This window comes from Bos grunniens, chromosome X (assembly GCF_055505025.1).
Source record: "Bos grunniens cultivar Pamir isolate PY7600 chromosome X, Bosgru_T2T1.0, whole genome shotgun sequence".
In the NCBI taxonomy this organism is placed as follows: domain Eukaryota; kingdom Metazoa; phylum Chordata; class Mammalia; order Artiodactyla; family Bovidae; genus Bos; species Bos grunniens.
Genome location: NC_141194.1, coordinates 58,825,155 through 58,840,546, shown reverse-complemented (window position 1 = coordinate 58,840,546; position 15,392 = coordinate 58,825,155). Strand labels below are relative to the sequence as shown.

The 15,392-nt window shown below is 38.5% G+C and overlaps 1 pseudogene; it reads right to left on the bottom strand.

Annotated features, from left to right (window-relative positions):
* Positions 1 to 7,845: 7,845 nt before the first annotated feature.
* On the bottom strand, positions 7,846 to 7,933 carry LOC147340542 (small nucleolar RNA U3; annotated as a pseudogene).
* Positions 7,934 to 15,392: the final 7,459 nt, after the last annotated feature.

The following is a 15,392-nucleotide window of genomic DNA, read 5'->3' as shown; positions in this document are numbered from 1 at the left end:
AGAAGGATAGAAATCATAAAGATCAGAGGAGATATAAATGAAAAAGAAATGAAGGGAACAATACTAAAGATTAATAAAACTAAAAGCTGGTTCCTTGAGAAGATAAAATTAGCAAATCTTTAGCCAGAAATATCAAAAAAAAAAAAAAAAAAAAGAGAGAGAGAGAGAGAAGAATCAGCAATGTTAGAAATGAAAAAGTAGCTACAACAGACAATGCAGAAATACAAAGGATCATAAGAGGCTATTCAGTTCATTTCATCTCAATCATTCAGTCATGTCTGACTCTTTGTGACCCCATGGACTGCAGCATGCCAGGCTTCCCTGTCCACCACCAACTCCCGGAGCTTGTTCAAATTCATATCCATCACGTTGGTGATGCCATCCAAAGATCTCATCTTCTGTCATCCCCTTTCCTCCTGCCTTCAATCTTTCCCAGCATCAGGGTCTTTTCTGATGAATCAGTTCTTTGAACCAGGTGGTCAAAATATTGGAATTTCAGCTTCAACATCAATCCTTCCAAAGAATATTCAGGACTGATTTCCTTCAGGATTGACTGGTTTGATCTCCTATCAGTCCAAGGGACTCTCAAAAGTCTTCTCCAACACCACAGTTATGAGCAACTAAATGACAATAAAACGGACAATCTGGAAGAAGTGGACAGATTCTTAGAAAAATTCAATCTTCCTAAGACTGAACCAAGAAGAAATAGAAATTATGAACAAGCCAATTAAAAGCACCGAAATTGAAACTGTGTTCAAAATTTCCCAAAAACAAAAGCCCAGGGCCAAAGGCTTCACAGGTGAATTCTATCAAGCATTTAGAAAAGAGCTAATGCCTCTCATTCTAAATGAAAAAGGAAATAGGTAAACCTATGGCTGATTCATGTTGACATTTGGTAGAAACCAGCACAATATGATAAAGCATTTATCCTTCAATTAAAAATAAACAATTGTTTTAAATTGCAGAAAGTGAAAGTGAAGTCGCTCAGTCGTGTCCAACTCTTTGCGACCCCATGGACTGTAGCCCACCAGGCTCCTCCGTCCATGGGATTCTCCAGGCAAGAATACTGGAGTGGGTTGCCATTTCCTTCTCCAGGGGATCTTCCTGACCCAGGGATTGAATCCAGGTCTCCCGCATTGCAGGCAGATGCTTTAACCTCTGAGCCACCAGAGAAGACCTTAAATCATAGAGTAAGAAACATTTCCAAATTCATTATGAGTTAATTATCTCCCTGATACCAAAACCAGACAAAAACAACACACACAAAAAAAGAGAAATACAGGACAATATCACTGAATAACATAGATGCAAAAATCCTCAACAAAATTTTAGTGAAAAGAATTCAACAACACATTAAAAAGATCATGCACCATGATCAAGTCAGGTTTATCCCAGGGATGCTGCTGCTGCTGCTACATCACTTCAGTCATGTGCAACTCTGTGCGACCCCATAGACGGCAGCCCACCAGGCTCTGCCGTCCCTGGGATTCTCCAGTCAAGAGCACTGGAGTGGATTGCCATTTCCTTCTCCAACGCATGAAAGTGAAAAGTGAAAGTGAAGTCGCTCAGTCATGTCCAACTCTTTGCGACCCCATGGACTGCAGCCCACCAGTAAGTTCCTCCGTCCATGGGATTTTCCAGGCAAGAGTACTGGAGTGGGGTGCCATTACCTTCTCCATCCCAGGGATGCAAGTATCTTCAATATATGTAAATCAATTGATATGATAAACCATATTACCAAATTAAAAGATAAAAAACATATGATAATCTCAATAGATAGAGAAAAAGCCTTTGACAAATTTTGGCACCCTTTTATGATTAAAAAAAAAAACTTCTAAAAAAATGGGCATATAGGAAATCTACCTCAATACTGTAAAGGCCATATATGATAAACCCACAGCAAACATTATGCTCAGTGGTGAAAAGCTGAAAGCATTCCCTCTAAGATCATGAACAGGACAAGTGTGTCCACTCTCCTCACTATTATTCAACATAGTTTTGGAAGTCCTAACTATGGCAATCAGAGAAAAGAAAGAAAGAAATGCAGATTGGAAAAGAAGATGCAAAATTCTCACTGTTTAAAGATGACATGATCCTTTACACAGAAAACCCTGAAGACAAAACCAGAAAATTACTTAGAGCTAATCAATGAATATAGTAAAGCCCCAGGATACAAAATTAATACATATAATTTGCTTGCATTCCTATATATTAACAATGAAAAACCAGAAATAGAAAGAAAGGAATCAATCCCATTGACCATTGCAATAAAAATAATAAAATATCTAAGAATAAATCTACCTAAGGAGACAAAAAAAGCTGTATAAAGAAAACTATAAAACACTAATGAAACAAATCAAAGACAACATAAGCATATGGAGAGATATTCCATGTTCTTGGGTTGGAAAAATCAATATTGTGAAAATGACAATACAATCAAATGCAATCAACAAGTTCAATGCAATCCCTATCAAATTACCAATGAGATTTTTCACAGAACTAGAAGAAAAAAAATCTCATATTTCATAAGGAAACACAAAATTCCCCGAATAACCAAAGCAGTCTTTTTTTTTTTTTAACTTTACAATATTGTATTGGTTTTGCCATATATAAAAATGAATCTGCCACAGGTATACGTGTATTTCCCATCCTGAACCCTCCTTCCACCTCCCTCCCCATACCATCCCTCTGGGTCGTCCCAGTGCACCAGCCCCAAGCATCCAGTATCATGCATCAAACCTGGACTGGCGACTCATTTCATATATGATATTATACATGTTTCAATGCCATTCTCCCAAATCATCCCACGCTCTCCCTCTCCCACAGAGTCCAAAGCAGTCTTGATAAAGAAGAATGGAGCTGTAGGAATCAACCTTCCTGACTTCAGACTATACTACAAAGCTACAGTCATCAATACATTATGGTACTGGGGGAAAAAAAAAAAACAGAAATGTACACCAATGGAAAAAGATAGATAGCCAGAGATAAACCCATGAACCTATGGGTATGTTATTTTTGACAAAGAAAGCAAGAATATACAATGGGGCTAAGATAGCTGCTGCAATAAGTTGTGCTGGGAAAACTGGACAGCTATGTGTAAAAGAATGAAATTAGAACACTTCCTAACACCATACACAAAGATAAACTCAATATTACATTATAGATATAAATGTAACACCAGAAACTGTAAAACTCTTAGAGGAAAACATAGGCAGAACACTGGATGACGTAAAACAAAGCAATATCCTCTATGACCCATGTCATAGAGTACTGGAAATAAAGACAAAAATAAACAAGTGGGGCCTAGTTAAACGTAAAAGCTTTTGCACAGCAAAGGTAACTATAAACAATGTAAAAAGACAACTTTTAGAATGGGAGAAAATAACAGCAAGTGAAACAACTGAAAAAGGATTAATTTCCAAAACATACAAACAACACACACAACTCTGTATGTGAAACAGCGAAAGAGACACAGGTGTATAGAACACTCTTTTGGACTCTGTGGGAAAGGGAGAGGGTGGGATGATTTGGGAGAATGGCATTGAAACATGTATATCATATAAGAAATGAATCGCCAGTCCAGGTTCAATGCAGGATACAGGATGCTTGGGGCTGGTGCACTGGGGTGACCCAGAGGGACAGTATGGGGAGGGAAGTGGGAGGGGGTTCAGGATGGGAAACACATGTACACCTATGGCAGATTCATGTTGATGTATGGCAAAACCAATACAATATTGTAAAGTAATTAGCCTTCAATTAAAATAAATAAATTTATATTTAAAAAAATCAGAAAAACAACCAAATAAAAAGTGGGAAAATGCCTACACAGACATTTCTACAAAGAAGACATTCAGATGGCTAATAAACACATGAAAAGATGCTCAACATCAGTCATTGTTAGGAAAATGCAAATCAAAAAAAAAAAAGTGAGATACTATGTCACACTTGTCAGAATGTTCATCATCAAAAAGTTTACAAAAAGAAAATGTAGAGGGGCGTGGAGTTAAAGGAACTCTCTTGCACTGTTGACCACTTCCAATTTGCCTTGATTCATGGACCTAACATTCCAGGTTCCTATACAATATTGCTCTTTACAGCATCGAACCTTGCTTCTATCACCAGTCCCATCCAAAACTGAATGTTGTTTTTGCTTTGGCTGCATCCCTTCATTCTTTCTGCAGTTAAATCTCCACTGAGCATATTGGGCAGCTACCGACCTGGGGAGTTCATCTTTCAGTGTCCTATCTTATTGCCTTTTCATGCTCTTTATGGGGTTCTCAAGGCAAGAACACTGAAGTGGTTTGCCATTCCCTTCTCCAGTGGACCACATTCTGTCAGACCTCTCTGCCATGACCCGTCCATCTTGGGTGGCCCCACATGGCATGGCTTAGTTTCATTGAGTTAAACAAGCTGTGGTCTGCGTGATCAGATTGGCTAGTTGTCTGTGATTGCGGTTTCCATCTGTTTGCCCTCTGAGGCCCTCTCTCAGTGCCTACCATCTGACTTGTGTTTCTCTTACCTTGAACATGGGGTATCTCTTCATGGCTGCTCCAGCAAAGCTCAGCCGCCACTGGTTACCTTGGGCGTGGGGTAGCTCCTTTCAGCCGCTGCCCCTGACCTTGGACTTGGGGTAGCGCTTCTTGGCCTTGTTTCTGCCCCGTCCATTGCAGTCGCTGTGCTTCTGTGCCATCCTGTGCAGCTGCTGGATGTTAGGTCTATGAATCAAGGCAAATTGGAAGTGGTCAAACAGGAGATGGCAAGAGTGAACATTGACATTCCAGGAATCAGAGAACTAAGACAGACTGGAATCGGTGAATTTAACTCAGATGGCCATTATATCCACTATGGTGGGTAATGATCCCTTAGAAAAAATGGAGTAGCCATAATGGTCAACAAAAGAGTCTGAAATGCAGTGCTTGGATGCAGTCTCAAAATGAGAGAATGATCTATTCATTCAAAAGGCAAACCATTCAACATCACGGTAATCCAAGTCTATGCCCTGACCAGTGATGCTGAAGAAGCTGAAGTTGAACAGTTCTATGAAGACTTACAAGACCTTCTAGAATTAACACCCAAAGAAGATATCCTTTTCATTATAGGGGACTGGAATGCAAAAGTAGGAAGTCAAGAAACACCTGGAGTAACAGGCAAATTTGGCCTTGGTGTACAGATTGAAACAGGGCAAAGGCAGAGTTCTGCCAAGAGAATGCACTAGCCATAGCAAACACCATCTTTCAAAAACACAAGAGAAGACTCTACACATGGACTTCACCAGATGGTCGACACCAAAATCAGATTGATTATATTCTTTGCAGCCAAAGATAGAGAAGCTCTATACAGTCAGCATAAACAAGACTGGGAGCTGACTGTAGCTCAGATTATGAACCCCTTATTGCCAAATTCAGAATGAAATTGAAGAAAGTGCAGAAAACCATTACACCATTCAGGTATGACCTAAATAAAATCCATTATGACCATATAGTAGAAGTGAGAAATAGATTTAAAGGACTAGATCTGACAGACAAAGTGCCTAATGAACTATGGACGGAAGTTCGTGACATTGTACAGGAGACAGAAATCGAGACCATCCCCATGGAAAAGACATGCAAAAAAGCAAAATGGCTGTCTGAGGAGGCCTTACAAATAGTTGTGAAAAGAAGGGAAGCAACAAGCAAAGGAGAAAAAGAACGATATACCCGTTTGAATGCAGAGTTCCAAAGAATAGCAAGGAGAGATAAAAAAGCCTTCCTCAACAATCAGTGCAAAAAAATAGAGAGAAATAATAGAATGGGAAAGACTAGAGATCTCTTCAAGAAAATGAGAGATACCAAGGTAACATTTCATGCAAAGATGGGCTCAATAAATGACACAAATTGTAAGGACCTAACAGAAGCAGAAGACATTAAGAAGAGATGGCAAGAATACACAGAAGAACTGTACAAACAAGATCTTCACAACCCAGATAATCACGATGGTGTGATCACTCACCCAGAGCCAGACATCCTGGAATGCGAAGTCAAGTGAGCCTTAGGAAGAATCACTATGAACAAAGCTAGTGGAGGTGATGGAATTCCAGTTGAGCTATTTCAAATCCTAAAAGAGGGTGCTGTGAAAGTGCTGCACTCAATATGCCAGCACATTTGGAAAACTCAGCAGTGGCCACAGGACTGGAAATGGTCAGTTTGCATTCCAATCCCAAAGAAAGGCAATGCCAAAGAATGCTTAAACTACCACACAATTGCCCTCATCTCACATACTAGTAAAGTAATGTTCAAAATTCTCCAAGCCAGCATTCCAATCCCAAAGAAAGGCAATGCCAAAGAATGCTTAAACTACCACACAATTGCCCTCATCTCACATACTAGTAAAGTAATGTTCAAAATTCTCCAAGCCAGACTTCAGAAATATGTGAACAGTGAACTTCCAGATGTTCAAGCTGGTTTTACAAAAGGTAGAGGAACCAGAGATCAAATTGCCAACATCTGTGGATCATCAAAAAAGGAAGAGAGTTCCAGAAAAACATCTATTTCTGCTTTATTGACTATGCCAAAGCCTTTGACTGTGTGGATCACAATAAACCGTGGAAAATTCTGAAAGAGATGGGAATACCAGACCACCTGACCTGCCTCTTGAGAAGCCTGTATGCAGGTCAGGTAGCAAGAATTAGAACTGGACATGGAACAACAGACTGGTTCCAAATTGGGAAAGAAGTACATCAAGGCTATATACTGTCACCCTGATTATTTAACTTATATGCAGAGTACATCATAAGAAACGCTGGGCTGGAGGAAACACAGGCTGGAATCAAGATTGCCAGGATAAATATCAATAACCTCAGATATGCAGATGGCACCACCCTTACGGCAGAAAGTGAAGAAGAACTAAAGAGCCTCTTGATGAAAGTGAAAGTGGGGAGTAAAAAAGTTGGCTTAAAGCTCAACATTCAGAAAACGAAGATCATGGCATCCAGTCCCATCACTTCATGGCAAATAGATGGGGGAAATAGTGGCTTGATTTTATTTTTCTGGGCTCCAAAATCACTGCAGATGATGATTGAAGCCATGAATTTAAAAGACACTTACTCTTTGGAAGGAAAGTTATGACCAACCTAGATAGCATATTCAAAAGCAGAGACATTATTTTGGCAACAAAGGTCCATCTAGTCAAGGCTCTGGTTTTTCCAGTTGTCATGTATGGATGTGAGAGTTGGACTGTGAAGAAAGTTGAGTGCTGAAGAACAGATGCTTTTGAACTGTGGTGTTGGAGAAGACTCTTGAGAGTCCCTTGAACTGGAAGGAGATCCAACCAGTCCATTCTGAAGGAGATCAACCCTGGGTGTTCTTTGGGAGGAATGATGCTAAAGCTGAAAGTCCAGTACTTTGGCCACCTCATGTGAAGAGTTGACTTATTGAAAAAGACTCTAATGCTGGGAGGGATTGGAGGCAGGAGGAAAAGGGGACGACAGAGGATGAAATGGCTGGATGGCATCACTGACTCGATGGACGTGAGTTTGAGTGAACTCCGGGAGTTGGTGTTGGACAGGGAGGCCTGGCGTGCTATGATTCATGGGGTCACAAAGAGTAGAACACGACTGAGCGACCGAACTGAACTAAACTGACCAGATTTGAAAAGAGAAATAAATGGAAAAACAGACCCTAATACAGTGGTAATAGGTGTCTCCAACATTCCACTTTCAATAAAGGAAAGATCATCCAGGCAGAAAATCCAATAAGGAAATATTTGATTTGAACTATATCTTAGTCCACATTGACACAATAGAAATATATAGAATATTCCACCAAGCACTACCAAAATACACATACTTCTCAAGCACACACAGAATATTCTACACAATAGATGACTTTAGGTCAAAAAACAAGCTTTGGAAAATGTAAGAACGAACTATAGAAATGATCCCTGAAAGTATAGTCTTTATAGAACAGTCTTATGGACTCTGTTGGAGAGGGAGAAGGTGGGAAGATTTGGGAGAAAGGCATTGAAACATGTATAATATCATGTATGAAACGAGTTGCCAGTCCAGGTTCAATGCACGATACTGGATGCTTGGGGCTGGTGCACTGGGACGACCCAGAGGGATTGTATGGGGATGGAGGAGGGAGGAGGGTTCAGGATGGGGAACACATGTATACCTGTGGTGGATTCATTTCGATATTTGGCAAAACTAATACAATTTTGTAAAGTTTAAAAATAAAATAAAATTTTAAAAAAAGAAAATGTAAGATTGAAATCATATCAAATCTTTTATGAACAAAATGTATGGAATATACAACACAAGCAAACTGGAAAAATTATAATTACAAAATTTACAAGTTGCAAAAATTAATAATTACACATCTGAATAACAAATGGACCACAAAAGAAAAGGAAAGAAAAAAGAATCTTGAAGCAAATTAAAATGTAACTGCAATATATCAAAAAATGGGGTGCAGCAATAAATAGATTTGAGAGGGAAATTTATAGCAATAAATGCCTACATTAAGAAAAACAGAAGACATGGAGTGGCTATACTGGTGAAGTAGGAAGACCCTGAGCTTACCTCCTCCCATTGGCACACAAAAATTGCAACTATTTACAGAAAAATCATCAAAGAAATCAAGCTGAAGACTAGTAGAAAAGATCTCAACAACTAAAATTATAAAATAGTAATGACAATGATACAGGCAAGTAGTTTGGCAATGTGCTAGTCAAAACCCACAATCTCAAGTAGGCAACGCACAAATTGAGGATTAATCATAACTGCAGTGGTTCTACCCAAGAAGTAAGGTATCTGAGCCCCACATCAGGCTCCCCAGCCCAGGGATACTGCACAAAGAAAACGAATACCCAGAACATTGGTATTTAAGGCTAGAAGGCCTGCTTTTGGAGAACGAAAAAGCTGTGGATAACAGAGACTCTTAAAGGGCACACACAAAATCTGGCACCTAAGACAGTAATTTGAAAGACATCTGATTCAGCTTCACTTGCTGATCTTCAAGTGCTCTGGGAGAGGCAGGAGGCAACTAAGACACACCCTGAGGACACAGAACTGGCATTAGTCATCTTGGTGAGCTCATTCTACCACAAGGACACTGGTGTGAGCAAATACTATTCCGGAATCCTCCCTATAGCTTTTTAGTGTCAGGACACAGCCCCTTCCATCAGCCTGCTGGCATAAGTCTTAGGACTCTTGAAGTTAAGCTACTAATGATAGCAAGTCTGGAAGCAAACATAGACACCCCCCCCTGCCGCCGCCAAGCCTCCCAGTTGCACTAGGTCATGACACCCCTAATAGGGGTCTTTTTGTAGCCCTAGGAACCCTAAGCCAGCCATATTGAGACATACCATGCCTAGTGGGCTAGCACTAGGTCCAGGACCTGGCTGTATATATCAATGTGTGGGCACCAGCACCTTGTCTCCCTGGGCTCTTGCCTTGTCCACCAGAGGGTATACATCAGTTTAGAAACAGTTTTGTCCTCTCAGTCAGTGGCCCTGTGACCTGGCCCCACCCACCTTTGGACTGACACAAGCTCTGGGATCCCTGAGTTGGCAGTGAACTAACAGTACCAGGGAGTCCCTAAAGTTATCTGCTATGTGATATTGTCCCAACCACCATGGGCCAGCAGCCAGCCTCTGCATTTGGAAGAATCTGGCAACCAACTGGGCCAGGGAAAATTATGCCTAATCACATGTCCAGAGTAGTTGGCCTGACTGTGAAAGAATAACCCACTCACCCACATAAAGGGCAACTCTAGAGGACGTAGATCTGTTGAAAAGAGGGGAGTGTGTGGCTGAACCTCATAGAATGTCTCCTACATAATGCTACCTCTCTAAGACTGGGAAGTATAACAAACTTACATGATGCATGAACATAAACACAGAGAATCAGGCAGGCAAAATAAAATGACATAAAATTATTTTTGAAACAAAAACAAGATGACCGCCCCCCACAAGAGCTAAGTGAAGAGATAATTAATCTCCACAATAAAGAACTCAAGGTAATGATCCTAATGATCTTCAAAGAACTCAAAATAAGAATGGAAGAACACAGTAAGAAGAGTAACAAAAAGTTATGTAAAGAAGAACCAAACAAATCTAAAGATTACAATATCTGAAATAAATAATATTTATTATTTTTTAGGAATCAACAGTTGATCAGATGACTCAGAGAAATGGATTAGCAAAATATAAGACAGAATAGCGGAAATTACATAACATGAATAGAAGAAAAAAAAAAATTAAATGAGGGCAGCTTAAGAGACCTCTGAGACAACATCAAGTATATTAACGTTTCCATTGTAGGGGTCCCAGAAGAAAAAGAAAGAGAACAGGGAACTTATTTGAAAACATATTTGGCTGAAAAATTCCCTAACATGGGAAAGGAATCAAATATCCACGTCCAGGAAACAAAGAGTCTCAAACAAGATCCACCCAAAGAGGAATGCAACAAGATTCATTGCAATTAAAATGACAAAAGTTAAAGATGAAGTGAAAATATTAAAAGCAGGAAGGAAAAATCAGTAAAGTACTAACAATGGAGCTCCTGTAAGGCTATCAACTGACATTTCAACAGAAAATCTACAGGTTAGAAGGGGATGGCATCGTATAATTAAAGTAAATAAAGGGGAAATATACAAGAATAGGCATAGTATAATTAAAGCAAATAAAGGGGAAAAATACAAGAATACTCTACACAACAAAGCTATCTTTCAAGTTTGACCAAGAGATCAAAGATTTTACAGACAAGCAAAAGGTAAATGAGTTGAGCACCATGAAACCAGCTTTACAGGAAGTGTTAAAGGGGCTTCTTAAGTGGAAAAGAAAGGCCACAAAGAGCAATATAAAAATTATGAAAGAAAATTTCATTAGTAAAGACAAATATGCAGTAAAGGTACTACAAAAAACATATAGAAAGCTAATAAGGACAAAAGGCGAAAAAGCAATAAAATCATGTACATCCAGAAAAAGAAGCTAAGGGATACACAAAACAAAAATGATGTAAAATACATGTCAACATATTGGAGGGAGGATAAAATTCAGGGATTTTATAATACATTTGAACTTAGATCAGAGGGAGATGATAGGGAATATTCCATCCAAAAGCAGCAAAAAACACATTCTTTTTAAGTGCACATTGAACATTCTCCACTATAGAATGCATGCTAGGCACAAAGCAAATCTTGATAAATTTATAAAGATTGAAATAATTTCAAGCATCTTTTTTGACCATAAACATATTATTTTGCTGAAAGTTTTACTTTAGTTTTAGATTAGAAGGATTCGTTAACGAAAGAAACCACTTGTTACACAAAAATAAACAATTTCAATTTTAAGAGAGGATTATTTACCTTAATTTCAATATGCAGTCATTAAAAGAAATAGAAATATAGAGAGATAACAGCATATATATCACCAAACTGGGCGGAGACCTACATCAAGATTTGAAGTCCTGAGTAATAGCAATCTGGAGTCCCAGTTGGGTAAAGGACCCTTGGTGGTGCAGGTGAGACTTCAAATTGCAGTTTTGGGGACTACTGCTTATAATTTGAGGTTTTAAACTGATATCATCATCAGTGTGCAAGAAAAAATACAATTCTAATTTTTCTTTAACTTTACAATGCTATTTGTTTCATCTTGTGAGTCACAAGATTTCCCAGAGCCCAGGGGCTGGCCAAGGCTGACCCACTCCTTCTCTTCTCTAAAGTGCCATTTGACTTACTGGTAACAATTGGTGTGCTTGCAGACACTCACATAGTCCGGGAAGGGTCAGAAGTTAGAGGCCTGCTCTCCTGCTTTTGAAGCCTAAAGAAGACTATCTCCATTTTTATTTCCCTAATAGGTATGAGACTAAAATCAACCACAAGGAAAAAAAAAAAAAAAACCTACAAAAACACAAACACACGGTGTCAAAACAATATGCTTTTGTTGTTCAGTCTCTCAGTCATGTCCGATTCTTTGTGACCCCATGGACTGCACTACGCCAGGCTTCCCTGTCCTTCACCATCTCCCAGAGCTTGCTCAAACCCATGTCCATTGAGTCAGTGATGCCATCCAACCATCTCGTACTCTGTTGTCCCCTTCTCCTCAGCCTTCAGTCTTTCCCAAAATCAGGTTTTTTCTAATGAGACAGTTCTTCAGATCAGGTGGCCAAAGTATTGGAGCTTCAGCTTCAGCATCAGTCCTTCTAATGAATATTCAGGACTGATTTCCTTTAGGATTGACTGGCTTGATCTCCTTACAGCCTGAGGGATTCTCAAGAGTCTTCTCCAACACGAGTTTAAAAGCATCAATTCTAGAGTGTTCAACCTTCTTTATGGTCCAACTTTCACATTCATACATGACTACTAGAAAACCATAGCTTTGACTACACAGACATTTGTTGGCAAAATGCTACTAAACAACAAATGGCTCACTGAGGAAATCAAAGTTGATTTTTTTTAAATACCTGCACAATGACCCCAAATCTATGGGATGTAGCAAAGGCAGTTCTAAGAAGGAATTTATAGCAATAAAAATCTACCTAAGGAAAAAAGAAAATCATTAAGTAAGCAAATTAAATTACAACAAAAAAAAATGTAGAAAAAGAATTGAAAAAAAAAAAAAAAAACCCAGTTAGTAGAAGGAAATAAAGAATGATGATCATAGCAGAACTAAATGATCACTTCAGTTTAGTCGCTCAGTAGTGTCCAACTCTGCGACCCCATGAATCGCAACACTCCAGTCCTCCCTGTCCATCACCAACTCCCGAAGTTCACCCAAACTCATGTCCATTGAGTCAGTGATGCCATCCAGCCATCTCATCCTCTGTCGTCCCCTTCTCCTCCTGCCCCCAATCCCTCCGAGCATCAGAGTCTTTTCCAATGAGTCAACTCTTCACATGAGGTGGCCAAAGTACTGGACCTTCAGCTTTAGCATCATTCCTTCCAAAGAAATCCCAGGGCTGATTTCCTTCAAAATGGACTGGATGGATCTCCTTGCAGTCCAAGGGACTCTCAAGAGTCTTCTCAAACACCACAGTTCAAAAGCATCAATTCTTTGGCGCTCAGCTTTCTTCACAGACCAACTCTCACATCCATACATGACCACTGGAAAAACCATAGCCTTGACTAGACAGACCTTTGTTGGCAAAGTAATGTCTCTGCCTTTCAATATGCTATCTAGATTGGTGATAACTTTTCTTCCAAGGAGTAAGCGTCCTTTAATTTCATGGCTGCAGTCACCATCTGCAGTGATTTTGGAGCCCCCCAAAATAAAGTCTGACACTGTTAGATTAAATAAATAATAGAAAAACCAATGAAAATAAGAGTTTGTTTTATGAAACAAAAGAAATGTTAAATCCTTAGGCAGGCCTATTATATAAAAAGAGAGCCCAAATCAATAAAATCAGAAATAGAAAATAAGAAATTATACATGACACCCCAGAAAAGTAAAGCATCATAAGAGATTTTAATAAACAACTACATGCCAATAAAATGGACAACCTAAAAGAAATGGTAAAATTCCTAGAAATATACAATCTTCAAAGACTAAAACAAGAAGAAATTTTTTAAAAAAATGAACATATCAATTGCCCTTAACAAAATTGAATTAGTAATAAACAAAAACAAGAACAAAAAATCCCAACAAACAAAAGTCCAGGACCAGATAGCTTCACAAGTTTATTCTACCAAAAAATTAAAGAATAGTTGAAACCTCTCCTTATCAAACTATTCCAAATATCTGTATGTAAAGAAATGCTCCTAAAAACCTATTCTATGAGTACAAAATCACCCTGATACCAAAACCGGGCACAGATACCACAGAAAAAAAGAAAATAAAATTACATGCAAATATCTCTGATTAACAAGGATATAAAAATGCTAAACAAAATATTAGCAAACCAAATTCAAAAATACATTAAAAGGATAATACAGCTTAATCAAATTTTTGTCCCTGGGATGCAAGAATGATTCAATATCTGCAAATCAATCAGTGTGATACAGCTCATTGAGAAATTTAAAAATAATAATCATATGATCATCTCAATAGATTCAGAAAAAGCTTTTGACAAATTCAACATCCATTAAAGTGTGTTGAGAAGGAATTTACATCAATATCATAAAAGCCATATATGAAAAATGTACAACAAATGTCATACTCAACAGTGAAAACCTTAAATTCCCTGTAAGATCAGGTACAGGACAAGGATACCCACTATCTAAAATTTTATTGAATATACTATTGAAAGTTTTAGCGACAGAAATCAGAAAAGAAAAATAAATAAAAGTAAACCAAATTGGATAGGAAATAAAACTGTCACTGCTTGCAGATGACATTATACTATATATAAAATGTCTGAAAGACACCACCAAAAAAAAAACTATTGGAATTCATCAAAGAATTCAACAAAGTTGAAGGATACAAAACTAAAACACAGAAATCTGCATTTCTATACACTAAAAAGGAATTATTAAAAAAAATAAATTAAGAAAACAATACCATTTTCAATTGTATTAAAAGACTATAATAGCTGTGAATAATTCTAAGGAGCTAAGCAATCAGTACACAGAGAACTATAAGACAGAGATGAAAGAAATTGAAGAGAGTGTTAAATAATGGAAAGGTATACCTTGTTCATGGATTAGAAGAAAACATTGTAAAAATACTTGCAATTCCTTAAAAAGGAAGAAAGAAAAACAGTTAAAACAAATAATTATAAAAGTATAGGGAAACACAGGACACCCAAAATACCAAAAATAGTCTTGAAGAAGAACAAAACTGAAAGTATGATAACCTGATTTCATATTTTGACCACCTGATGAGAAGAACTAACTGCTTGGAAAAGACTCTGATGCTGGGAAACATTGAAGGCAGGAGGAGAACATGATGACAGAGGATGAGATGGTTAGATGGCATCACCAACTCAATGGACATGAGTTTGAGCAAGCTCCGGGAGTTGAGGATGGACAGGAAAGCCTGGCATGCTGCAGTCTGTGGGGTCATAAAGAGTTGGACACGACTGAGTGACTGAACTGATTTCACACTATACTACAAAGCTACAGTAATCAGAACAGTTCGGTACTGGCACACACACAAATAGGTTAATGAAACAGAAGAGATCCCAGAAACAAACCCATATTCACATGACTAATTGCTGCTCATTTTTCTGTAACAAAGTTGTGTTGGGCTTTTTGACAAACCATGAACTGCAGCATGCCAGGCTTCCCTGTCCTTCATTATCTCCTAGAGTTGGCTCAAACTCCTGTCAATTGAGTCAGCATTGCTATCTAACCATCTCATCCTCTGCCACTCCCTTTTACTCTTACCCTCAGTCTTTCCCAGCATCAAGGTCTTTCCCAATGAGTTGGCTCTTCACATCAGGTGGCCAAATATTGGAGCTGCAGCCTAAGTCTTCC